Raw genomic sequence first — 11449 nt, 5'->3', positions numbered from 1 at the left:
AGTCTCCCAAAGGCGGCGCTGGCTTTGGCAATCCTGTTGTTGACCTTAGCGTCTATGTTCACTGTGCGAGAGAGTATGCTGCCCAGGTAGGTGAAGTTGTCAACTGCCTGGAGGTTCTGGCCCTTCACCGTGATGCGCGGCTCCTGGTATGGCTTTCCTGGGGCAGGCTGGTACATAACTTCGGACTTTTTGGTGCTGATAGTGAGACCGAAGTTGTCGCAGGCTTGTGAGAAGCAGTCCATCTCACGCTGCATCTCCTGCTCTGTGCTGGCGTTGAGTGCGCAGTCATCAGCAAACAAGAAGTCTCTGATGACAGTCTCTTGCACCTTTCTAACTGCCTGCAGGCGCCTAAGGTTGAACAACCTGCCGTCAGAGATACCGGGCCGTGAGCGCCGAGACACCCGGCTGAGATCGAGTCGACACCGGGCCGTGAGCGCCAAGACAAGTATATATTAAGACAGGTACAAAAGGCTTTAAGATCAGTTGAAAACTGGGCTAATAAATGGGGTTTCAGGGTTTCTGCTTCTAAGTCCAAATATATGATTTTTGGCTTTAGAAGAAAGATTCCTGATTGTGAATTGTGTCTATATGATTCTCCACTAGAAAAAGTCAAGGTATTCAAGTTTTTAGGTGTCTGGTTTGATGAAAGACTTACTTGGAGGGTTCATATAGATAAAACAATTGGAAAGTGTGAGAAAGTTTTAAATGTTATGAGAAGTATTGCTGGATGCGACTGGGGAGCAGGGCGGGAAACTATGTACTTAATATATCTAGCTATGATTAGATCAGTTATAGATTATGGTTGTATTGCTTATGGTTCCACTGCTACGGCAGTGCTTGGAAAACTAGACACTGTGCAGTCCAAAGCACTTAGACTCTGTTGTGGAGATTTAGAACAACATCAGTCCCGGCATTATGTATGGAGATGGGAGAAGTGCCTCTGCATTTAAGACGAATTCAGTTGGGCCTGCAGTATTGGGCAAAACTAGATGGAGTCAATCACAGCTGTCCACCAAAGTGTCTTTTGCAGGGGAAGTCAAAGTAAAATTAAAAGAGACCCATTTTTATATTTGGTTAATAACTGGGCTGTGAAATTGAAACTGACTGAGGAAGACATAGATGACCAAAGTTGCTTGCCACCCATCCCTTTTTGGCTCTTTCCAGAACCAGAAGTAGACCTTTTCCTCCTTTTTCAGCTTCAAGGAAGTAGTGCAATTTCATCAGCGTTGATCACAAATGAATATTTAAATAATAAATGGGGATCTTGTCTGAAGATTTTTACTGATGGCTCAGTGGACCCAGAGAGCAGTAGGGCAGGATTTGGGATGTATGTGTCTCAACTTGGAGTTAGAATTGGTCACCGGGTTTCAGATGGTGTTTCTGTCTTTGCAACAGAATTATTAGCAATCCTCTGGGTCTTATGGTAGATAGAAGACTCTCGACCACGTAGAATTATCATCTGTTCAGATTCTGCTGTTGCCTTAGAGACTATAAAAGGGAATAAATCAAAAGCTCATTCTGACATAGTTATTGAGATTCTCTTAGTGTTGTTTAGAGTAGGGAAGATGGGTTGTGCAGTTAGATTTTCATGGATACCTGGGCACGCTGGGGTGGAGGGAAACGAAATTGTGGATGGCATTGCAAAGTCTTCCTTACAGATCAGGCAAGTAGAAATTAGAGTTCCCCTAGGCAGAGCAGAATTGAGAAGTAGGATTAAAAAAGGTATAGAAAAGAAGTGGCAGGAGGATTGGAAAAATGAATTAAAGGGCAGGCATTATTTTTCTACTCACCCACTAGTTAAAAAGGTCTCAGACTGTTACCTTTTAAGTCGTAGAGATATGGTGAAATTAACAAGACTTAAGTTGGGGCATTGTGGGTTAAACTATTATTTAAAGATAATAGGAAAACATCCTACTGGATTACGTGACTGTGGTAGTCCAGAGACAGTCCAGCATGTTTTGCTGAGCTGTAATTGATACAAAATTGAAAGAAGCATGTTGTTCAAGAGGCTAACTGGCTTAAATTTATTTTGGTTTTCTATTAAATCTTTGTTTGGCCATCAAGAGAATCAACATCTGATTGAAGAGTTTATTATTCAGTCTATACGTGAGACAAGGTTATATTCGAGAATTTGAGTTCCTTGAAGTTCTATAATTAATTATACATCCTGCGGAGGGCTGTAACATGCCTAGATGCATCTAAGCAGCAGGAAATAGAAAAAGAAGAAGAAGAAGAAGTTTCGGTGCTCAATCATCAGCTCAACTTTGCTTCAGTCTGCGATTGTATTTAGGATTTCTGTCTCATTTGGATTCTTGTCTAACATCAAGTCAAGAAACACGTTCGCGTCTCAGTCTTGAAATCATGTCTCGATTCTAGTCTCGGATACTCCAGCACTTGGGTCCTTAACATCTTTGCCAGGCCTCTCGTCGCACAACAGTGTTCTTCAAACAAGCCTGTATTAATTACGCAACAATGATTTGAAATGTGGCGGGATGGACTATTTCTTGTTTGGAGACCTCGAGCATTTGATTCTAGTCGGCCGCTGGTGGTATGTAAACCGGTTGAGATTATGGTGGAGAATTCCCTAGAGCAGGCGGTATTTGGTGTTAAAGAGCGGGGGAACATGAGTTTGACAAAATCGCCACGTCGGTGCACCTCCGAGAGTTTATTATGAAACATATACCTCCACCTTTTGCCTTTTCCAAGTCAGTTCAGTTCATACGGAAAATCGAAATGCTGTTTCCGGAGTGCTGGGAGAGAGCCAAGCCTCACTCAGGCATGCAGAGAATACAGCAGCCCCTCATTTTCCTCCAATACAGCTAAAGTCCTTCTGCAGATATCTTCAAGGCTGGTAAAGGTTAAACAATTTCTACATTGTGGAATCAATGCCCTGCTAATACCAATTCATGGAAAGAATCATGAATGTTATCTCTCTGTCACAGTACTTCAGTCCTGGCTGAAGTGTTACTAACTGGTTGAATCTACTGGTATCATTAAATTGACAGAGATAAGATTCTCTTTGCACGCCTGATAGCATCCCAATAAAAGGGTTGGTAGAGATAAAGGTTTATCTCCAGTGCAAAAAGATGACTCAGACGCTACCACAAGATTTCATTCCAGCCTGCAAATCCTTCTGGAGAAATTTTCTTGCAGCTAAACCTCTCAATTTGATTGCAATTAGTAACTCACTCCCAGGATATTTTTTATATATCCCCCAGACATCTTGTTCAGATTCCATTATGTAACTCAGTCCCAGCTGTTATTCTGTATATAACCTGAAACCCCATAAATAGACCTCAATCTGTATCTCACTTCTGGGTCTCTGTTACTCTATATCTAAACCCTATCAAATTCATTAATTCAACCAATCTGTGGTAATAGGGGATTTGTTTGTTAGGGGTGAACCGACAGGAGGTTCTGTGGGTGAGAATGAGATTCCTGGATGCCAGGGTCTGAGATATCTCAGACTGAGTCCTCAGTATTCTTAAGTGGGAGGATGAAGAGCCAGAAGTCGTGCTCCATGTAGGTACCAATGACACGAGCAGGACAAGTGACAAGGTTCTGCACAGGGAGTTAGGTGCTAAATTAAAGTGCAGGTCCTTCACAGTTGTGGTCTCAGGATTGCTACCCACACCACATGCTACTGAGGCTAGAACTAGGAAGATTATACAGTTTAATATGGAGCTAAGGAGTTAGTGTAGGAGGGAGGGCATTGGATTTTTGGATCATTGGGCTCTCTTCCAGGGAAGGTGGAACCTGTACAGAAGGGACTAATATCCTAGTGGGGAAAGTTTGTTAATGCTGCTTGGTGAGTCAGGGGGATGGAAACCAGAATGCCAGAACAGTTAATGGAGAGCTTGTGAGGGCAGATGTTGGTAAGACCTTAGACAAAGTTAGGAATCAAAAGGTGGAGCATGGTGCAACTAGTGCAAAAAGTATTGTAGATAATAGTGCTGAAGATGAGGTAACTGGTTTACAAACAGAGGCAATGTGTAGTAAGGAGAAGCTGTTGATAGGGTAAAATTGCAGGATGAGTTGCAATGTAAAAGGCAGACGAAATCAAAACGAGTGAATACAGGACTGAAGATGTTGTATCCAAATGTGTGCAATATACTGAATTAGGTAGATACACATTGTATTGAAAAGGAAGCCAGAGGAGGTGGTGTTGCTCTGTTGGTAAAAAATGAAATCAAACCATTAGAAAGAGGAGACATATGACCGAAAGGTGCTGAATTATTGTAGATAGAGCTGAGGAAATGCAAGGGTAAAAATCCCTGGTGGGAGTTGCATACAGACTCCCAAACAGTAAGATGTGGCCTAGAAATTACAAGGGGAGATAGAAAATACATGTCAAAAGGGCACTATGACAATAGTCATGGAGGACTTCTATATGCAGGTAGATTGGAAAAATTAGGTTGGTGTTGGATTCCAGGAGGGGAATTTCTAGAGTGCCTACAAGATAGCTTTTTTAGAGCAGCTCATGGTTGATCCCACTGGGGGATCAGCTATTAAACATAGAAACAGGTGCAGGAGTAGGCCATTCGGCCCTTCGAGCGTGCACCGCCATTTATTATGATCATGGCTGATCATCCAACTCAGAACCCCGCCCCAGCCTTCCCTCCATACCCCCTGACCCCCGTAGCCACAAGGGCCATATCTAACTCCCTCTTAAATATAGTCAATGAACTGGCCTCAACTGTCTCCTGTGGCAGAGAATTCCACGGATTCACCACTCTCTGTGTGAAGAAGTTTTTCCTAATCTCGGTCCTAAAAGGCTTCCCCTCTATCCTCAAACTGTGACCCCTCGTTCTGGACTTCCCCAACATCGGGAACAATCTTCCTGCATCTAGCCTGTCCAATCCCTTTAGGATCTTATACGTTTCAATCAGATCCCCCCTCAATCTTCTAAATTCCAACGAGTACAAGCCCAGTTCATCCAGTGTTTCTTCATATGAAAGTCCTGCCATCCCAGGAATCAATCTGGTGAACCTTCTTTGTACTCCCTCTATGGCAAAGATGTCTTTCCTCAGATTAGGGGACCAAAACTGCACACAATACTCCAGGTGTGGTCTCACCAAGGCCTTGTACAACTGCAGTAGTACCTCCCTGCTCCTGTACTCGGAGCCTCTCGCTATAAATGCCAGCATACCATTCGCCTTTTTCACCGCCTGCTGTACCTGCATGCCCACTTTCAATGACTGGTGTATAATGACACCCAGGTCTCGTTGCACCTCCCCTTTTCCTAATCGGCCACTATTCAGATAATAATCTGTTTTCCTATTTTTGCCACCAAAGTGGATAACTTCACATTTATCCACATTAAATTGCACCTGCCATGAATTTGCCCACTCACCCAACCTATCCAAGTCACCCTGCATCCTCTTAGCATCCTCCTCACTGCTAACACTGCCACCCAGCTTCGTGTCATCCGCAAACTTGGAGATGCTGCATTTAATTCCCTCATCCAAGTCATTAATATATATTGTAAACAACTGGGGTCCCAGCACTGAGCCTTGCGGTACCCCACTAGTCACCGCCTGCCATTCTGAAAAGGTCCCGTTTATTCCCACTCTTTGCTTCCTGTCTGCTAACCAATTCTCCACCCACACCAATACCTTACCCCCAATACCGTGTGCTTTAAGTTTGCACACTAATCTCCTGTGTGGGACCTTGTCAAAAGCCTTTTGAAAATCCAAATATACCACATCCACTGGTTCTCCCCTATCCACTCTACTAGTTACATCCTCAAAAAATTCTATGAGATTCATCAGACATGATTTTCCTTTCACAAATCCATGCTGACTTTGTCCGATCATTTCACCGCTTTCCAAATGTGCTGTTATCACATCCTTGATAACTGACTCCAGCAGTTTCCCCACCACCGACGTTAGGCTAACCGGTCTATAATTCCCCGGTTTCTCTGTCCCTCCTTTTCTGGATGGACTGCCATGCAATGAACCAGAATTGATCAGCTTAAGGTAAAAGAACCCTTAGGAGAAAGTGATCATAATGTGATGGAATTCACCCTGAAATTTGAGAAGGAGAAGTTGAAGTCTGATGTATCAGTATTACAGAGGAGTAAAGGGAATTACAGAGGCATGAGAGAGAAGTTGCCAGAATTGATTGGAATAGGACACTGTCAGGGATGACAGCAGAGCAGCAATGGCTGGAATTTCTGGAAGCATTTCAAAAGGCACAGGATATATACATCCCAGGAGGAAGAAGTATTCTAAAGGAAGAATGACATAACTGTGGCAAACAAGAGAAGGCAAAACCGACATAAATGCCAAAGAGAGGGCATATAATACATTAAAAAAATGAGTGGAAAGTTAGAAGATTTGGAAGCTTTTAAAAATCAACAGAAGGCAATTAGAAAAAGTCATTAAGAAGTTAAAGATGGAATACGAAAGTGAGCTTGCCAATAATATTAAAGAGGATTCCAGAAGTTTCTTCAGATACATAAAATGTAAAAGAGAGGTGAGAGTGGATATCGGACCGCTGGAAAACAATGCTGGACAATTCTGATTTGATGGAGAATGGACATGAAAGCACAGAGGAACATCTGGAGAAATTTCTGAAACGTCCGTTCGCTGCTGTCGTTACTGTGTGGTTGGGAATCTTTCGGAGGGTAGGCCTCAAAATCCCCGGCCTTGCCTGCTTTTGGCAACCGTGAAGGAGGTCGAATCGTTCAGATAGAGATGGCGCTCAGTACTCGGTGTCGTAGAGCTGATCAGAGCTCGAAATTTTCAGATGACTCAGAGTCGGACTGTGGTCGGGCATGGCAGGGAGAGTTTTTCTTCCTTCTCCCGTCTGCGTGAGATGTGGGACATTTGAGAAACTTGGAACTTTACTGTGCTCATGGACTTCTTCATCAAGTTATGGTATTGTTGCACTGTTTGTAACGATATGTTACAATTATGTGGTTTTGTCAGTTTTTTCATTCTTGATTTATCCTGTGTTTAGTGATATCACACCGGAGGAAATAATGTATCATTTCTTAATGCATGCATTACTAAATGTGTTTTCATAACCTGATAATGGGGGACAATGAAATAGCAGATGAACTGAATAAATATTTTGCATCAGTCTTCACTTCACTGTGGAAGACATTAGCAGTATGGTAGAAGTCAGGTGTCAGGGGTAATGAAGTGTGTGAAGTTACCATAACTAGAGAGAATGTTCTTGGGGAACTGAAAGGTCTGAAGGTAGGTAAGTCACCTGGACCAGATGGTGTACACACCAAAGTTCTGAAAAAGGTGGCTGAAGAGATTGTGGAGACATTAGTAATGATCTTTCAAGAATCACTAGATTCTGGAATGGTTCTAGAAGACTGGAAAATTGCAAATGTCATTCCACTCTTCAAGAAGGGAGAAAAGCAGAAGAAAGGAAATTATACGCCAGTTAGCCTGACCACACAGGTTGGGAAGATGTTGAAGTCAATTTTTAAGGTTGAGATCTCAGAGTACTTGGAGTCACATGATAAAATAACCATAGTCAACATGGTTTCTTCAAGGGAAAATCTTGCCTGACAAATCTGTTGGAATTCTTTGAAAAAATAAAAAGTAGGATAGCCAAAGGAGAATCAGTTGATGTTGTGCACTTGGATTTTCAGAAGGCCTTTGACAAGGTGCCACGTATGAGGCTGCTTAACAAGCTACGAGACCATGGTACTACAGGAAAGATTCCAGCATGCATAAAACATTGGCTGATTGGCAAGAGGAAAAGAATGGGGATAAAGGGAGTCTTTGCTGGCTGGCTGCTGGTGACTAGTGGTGTTCTCACAATATGCTGGAGGAACTCAACAGGTCTGGCAGCATCCGTGGAAATGATCAGTCAACGTTTCGGGCTGGAACCCTTCCACAGGACTGAGGCCCTATAAAGAAGGTGGGGAGAGGGTGGGATGGAGAAGGCTGGTAGGTTCCAGGTGAAAAACCAGTAAGGGGAAAGATAAAGGTGTGGGGGAGGGGAAGCAGGGAGGTGATAGGCAAGAAAGGTGAAGAAGGAATAGGGGAAAATGGGTAGAATGGGCACAATGGGTAGAAGAAGGAGGCGGAACCATGAGGGAGGTGATAGGCAGCTGGGGGAGGGGGCAGAGTGACATAGGGATAGGGGAAAGGAGGGGAGGGAATTACCGGAAGTTGGAGAATTCTATGTTCATACCAAGGGGCTGGAGACTACCTAGACGGTATATGAGGTGTTGTTCCTACAACCTGAGTTTAGCCTCATCATAGCAGCAGAGGAGACCATGTATGGACATATCCGAATGGGAATGTGAAGCAGAGTTAAAGTGGGTGGCAACTGGGAGATCTTGTCTGTTGTGGCGGATGGAGCAGAGGTGCTTGATGAAGTGGTCCCCCAATCTGCGTTGGGTTCACCGATGTAGAGGAGGCCGCAGCGGGAGCACGGTATGCAATAGATGACCCCAACAGACTCGCAAGCGAAGTGTTGCCTCACCTGGAAGGACTGTTTGGGGCCCTGAATGGTGGCAAGACAGGAGGTGTAGGGACAGGTGTAGCACTTACGCTTACAGGGATAAGTGCCGGGTGGGAGATTCGTGGGGAGGGACGAGTGGATCAGGGAGTCGCAGAGGGACCGATCCCTGCGGAAAGTGGAGAGGAGTGGAGAGGGAAAGATGTGCTTAGTGGTGGTGTCCTATTGAAGGTGGCGGAGGTGGTGGAGAATAATGTGCTGAATCCGGAGGCTGGTGGGGTGGTAGGTGAGGACAAGGGGAACTCTGTCCCTGTTGTGGTGGTGGGAGGATGGGGTGAGAGCTGAAGTGTGGGAAATGGAGGAGATGCGGGTGAGGGCATTATTGATGACAGCAGAAGGGAAACCATGATCCTTAAAGAAAGAGGACATTTGAGATGTCCTGGAACAGAAAGCCTCACCCTGGGAGCAGATGCGGCGGAGATGGAGGAACAGGGAATAGGGCATTTTTGTATGTGGTGGGTTGGGAAGAGGTGTAGTCGAGGAGTAGAACTACCTGATCCACACGTCCCTCCCCACGGCTCTCCCACCCGGCTCTTATCCCTGTAAGCGTAAGTGCTACACCTGTCCCTAAACCTCCTCTGTTGCCACCATTCAGGGCCCCAAACAGTCCTTCCAGGTGAGACAACGCTTCACTTGTGAGTCTGGGGTCATCTATTGCATCCGATGCTCCCGGTGCGGCCTCCTCTACATCGGTGAAACCCGACGCAGATTAGGGGACCGCTTCGTCGAGCACCTCTGCTCCGTCTGCCACAACAGACAGGATCTCCCGGTTGCCACCCACTTCAACTCTGCTTCCCATTCCCATTCGGATATGTCCATACATGGCCTCCTCTACTGCCATGATGAGGCCAAACTCAGGTTGGAGGAGCAACATCTCATATACCATCTAGGTAGTATCCAGCCCCTTAGTATGAACATAGAATTCTCCAACTTCTAGTAATTCCCTCCCCCTCCCTTCCCCTATCCCTATTTCACTCTGCCCCCTCCCCCAGCTGCCTATCACCTCCCTCATGGTTCCGTCTCCTTCTACTATCCATTGTGTTTTTCCCTATTCCTTCTTCACCTTTCCTGCCTATCACCTCCCTGCTTCCCCCCCCCACCCTTTTATCTTTCCCCTTACTGGTTTTTCACCTGGAACCTACCAGGCTTCTCCTTCCCACCCTCCCCCCCACCTTCTTTATAGGGCCTCTACCTCTTCCCTCTTCAGTACTGACGAAGGGTTCTGGCCCGAAACATTGAATTATCATTTCCACGGATGCTGCCCGACCTGCTGAGTTCCTCCAGCATGTTGTGAGTGTTGCTTTGACCCCAGCATCTGCAGAGTATTTTGTGACTAGTGGTGTTCTACACGGGTCTGTGTTAGGACCGATTCATCAGTGATTCGGATGATGGAATCTTAGATTATGAGGACAGTCAGTCCTCGTTTATTGTCATTTAGAAATGAATGCATTAAAAATGATACAATGTTCCTCTAGAGAGATATCACAGAGCAACAGGACAAACCAAGACTAAAACTGACAAAACCATATAATTATGACATACAGTTACAACAGTGCAAAGCAATACCGTAATTTGATAAAGAGCAGACTATAGGCACGGTTAAAAAAAAGTCTCGTCCTGATAGCCCTATCTCACGCAGACGATAGAAGGGAGAAACTCTCCCTGCCATGAACTCCAAGCACCGCAAAGTTGCCGATGCATTGGAAGCACCGACCGCAGCCGACTCTGAGTCTGTCCAAAAATTTTGGGCCTCCGACCAGCCTTCCGACACCAAGCACCATCTCTGTCAGCTAGATGAAACTCGACTGTACCTCTTCCTAGAGATGCAGCCTGGTCTGCTGCGTTCACCAGCAACTTTGATGTGTGTTGCCATGATTGAATGGCTTGTCATATAAAGAGCATTTGATGGCTCTGGGCCTTTATTCACTGGAATTCAGAAGAATGGAGGGAGACTCCATTGAAGTCTATCAAATGGTGAAAGGGCTTGATAGAGTGAATGTGGAGGAGGATGTTTCCTATGATTGGAGAGTCAAAGACCAGAGGACACAGCCTCAGAAAAAAAGGGGTGTCCTTTTAGAACAGCGATAAAGAGGAATTTCTTTAGCCAGAGAGTGGTAAATCTGTGGAATTCTTTGCCACCAATGGCTGTGGAGGCCAAGTCTAAAGGCAGAAATTGATAGATTCTTAATTGGTCAGGGGTACGGTGAGAAGGAAGAAGATTGAGGCTGAGAGAAAAATTGGATTCGGAGCAAGAAGGCTGCGAGTGAACAGCTGATTTTCGGAGCCAAGGCAGTTTTTACCACTCGGGGTAAAAGAGAGGCCAGACTGCGCAGGCATGTGACGTCAGCCAGTAGAGCATGAAAGGTTTAAAAAGACCACCGTACACAGTAGACAGCGTTCGGAGTGGGCAGCGGAGTGGGCAGCAGTGTGAGAGGCAGCAAGTGATAGGGCTTTGGCTCAATGGGCTTAGGCAGTAACGGGACGAGGCGAGGTAGGTTTACCGGTGTTACGTGCGGAAAGGAGGAAGTATTTGTGTGAGGCCAGTTTTCTGTGCCCGGTGTCAGATGTGGGACGTCCTGGAGTCTCCCAGCCTCCCCGACAGCCATATCTGCACCCGGTGTGTCGAGCTGCAGCTCCTAAGGGACCGAGTTAGGGAACTGGAGATGCAGCTCGATGACCTTCGCCTGGTCAGGGAGAGCAGGGAGGTTGATAGAAAGGAGTTATAGGCAGGTGGTCACACTGGGGCCATGGGAGACAGACAAGTGGATCACAGTCAGGAGGGGGAAGGTACTAGAGAGTACTCCTGTGGCTGTACCCCTTGACAATAAGTACTCCTCTTTGAGTACTGTTGGGGGGGGACAGCCTACCTGGGGGAAGCAACAGTGGCCATGCCTCTGGCAGAGAGTCTGTGGCTCAGAAGGGTAGGGAAAGGAAGAGGAAGGCAGTAGTGATAGGGGAC

General features: G+C 45.7%; 1 long non-coding RNA gene across 1 annotated transcript in view; it reads right to left on the bottom strand.

The window, feature by feature from the left end:
• Positions 1-2743: 2743 nt before the first annotated feature.
• LOC134354644 (uncharacterized) overlaps positions 2744-11449 on the bottom strand; it is a 56050-nt gene continuing 47344 nt past the window's right edge. Inside the window, exon 3 of the long non-coding RNA XR_010019868.1 lies at positions 2744-2840. This is a non-coding gene — a long non-coding RNA (uncharacterized LOC134354644). The remainder of the gene's footprint in view (positions 2841-11449) is intronic.

The sequence above is a fragment of the Mobula hypostoma genome, chromosome 12 (assembly GCF_963921235.1).
Source record: "Mobula hypostoma chromosome 12, sMobHyp1.1, whole genome shotgun sequence".
Classification (NCBI taxonomy): domain Eukaryota; kingdom Metazoa; phylum Chordata; class Chondrichthyes; order Myliobatiformes; family Myliobatidae; genus Mobula; species Mobula hypostoma.
This window is presented reverse-complemented; position numbering and strand designations above follow the sequence as displayed.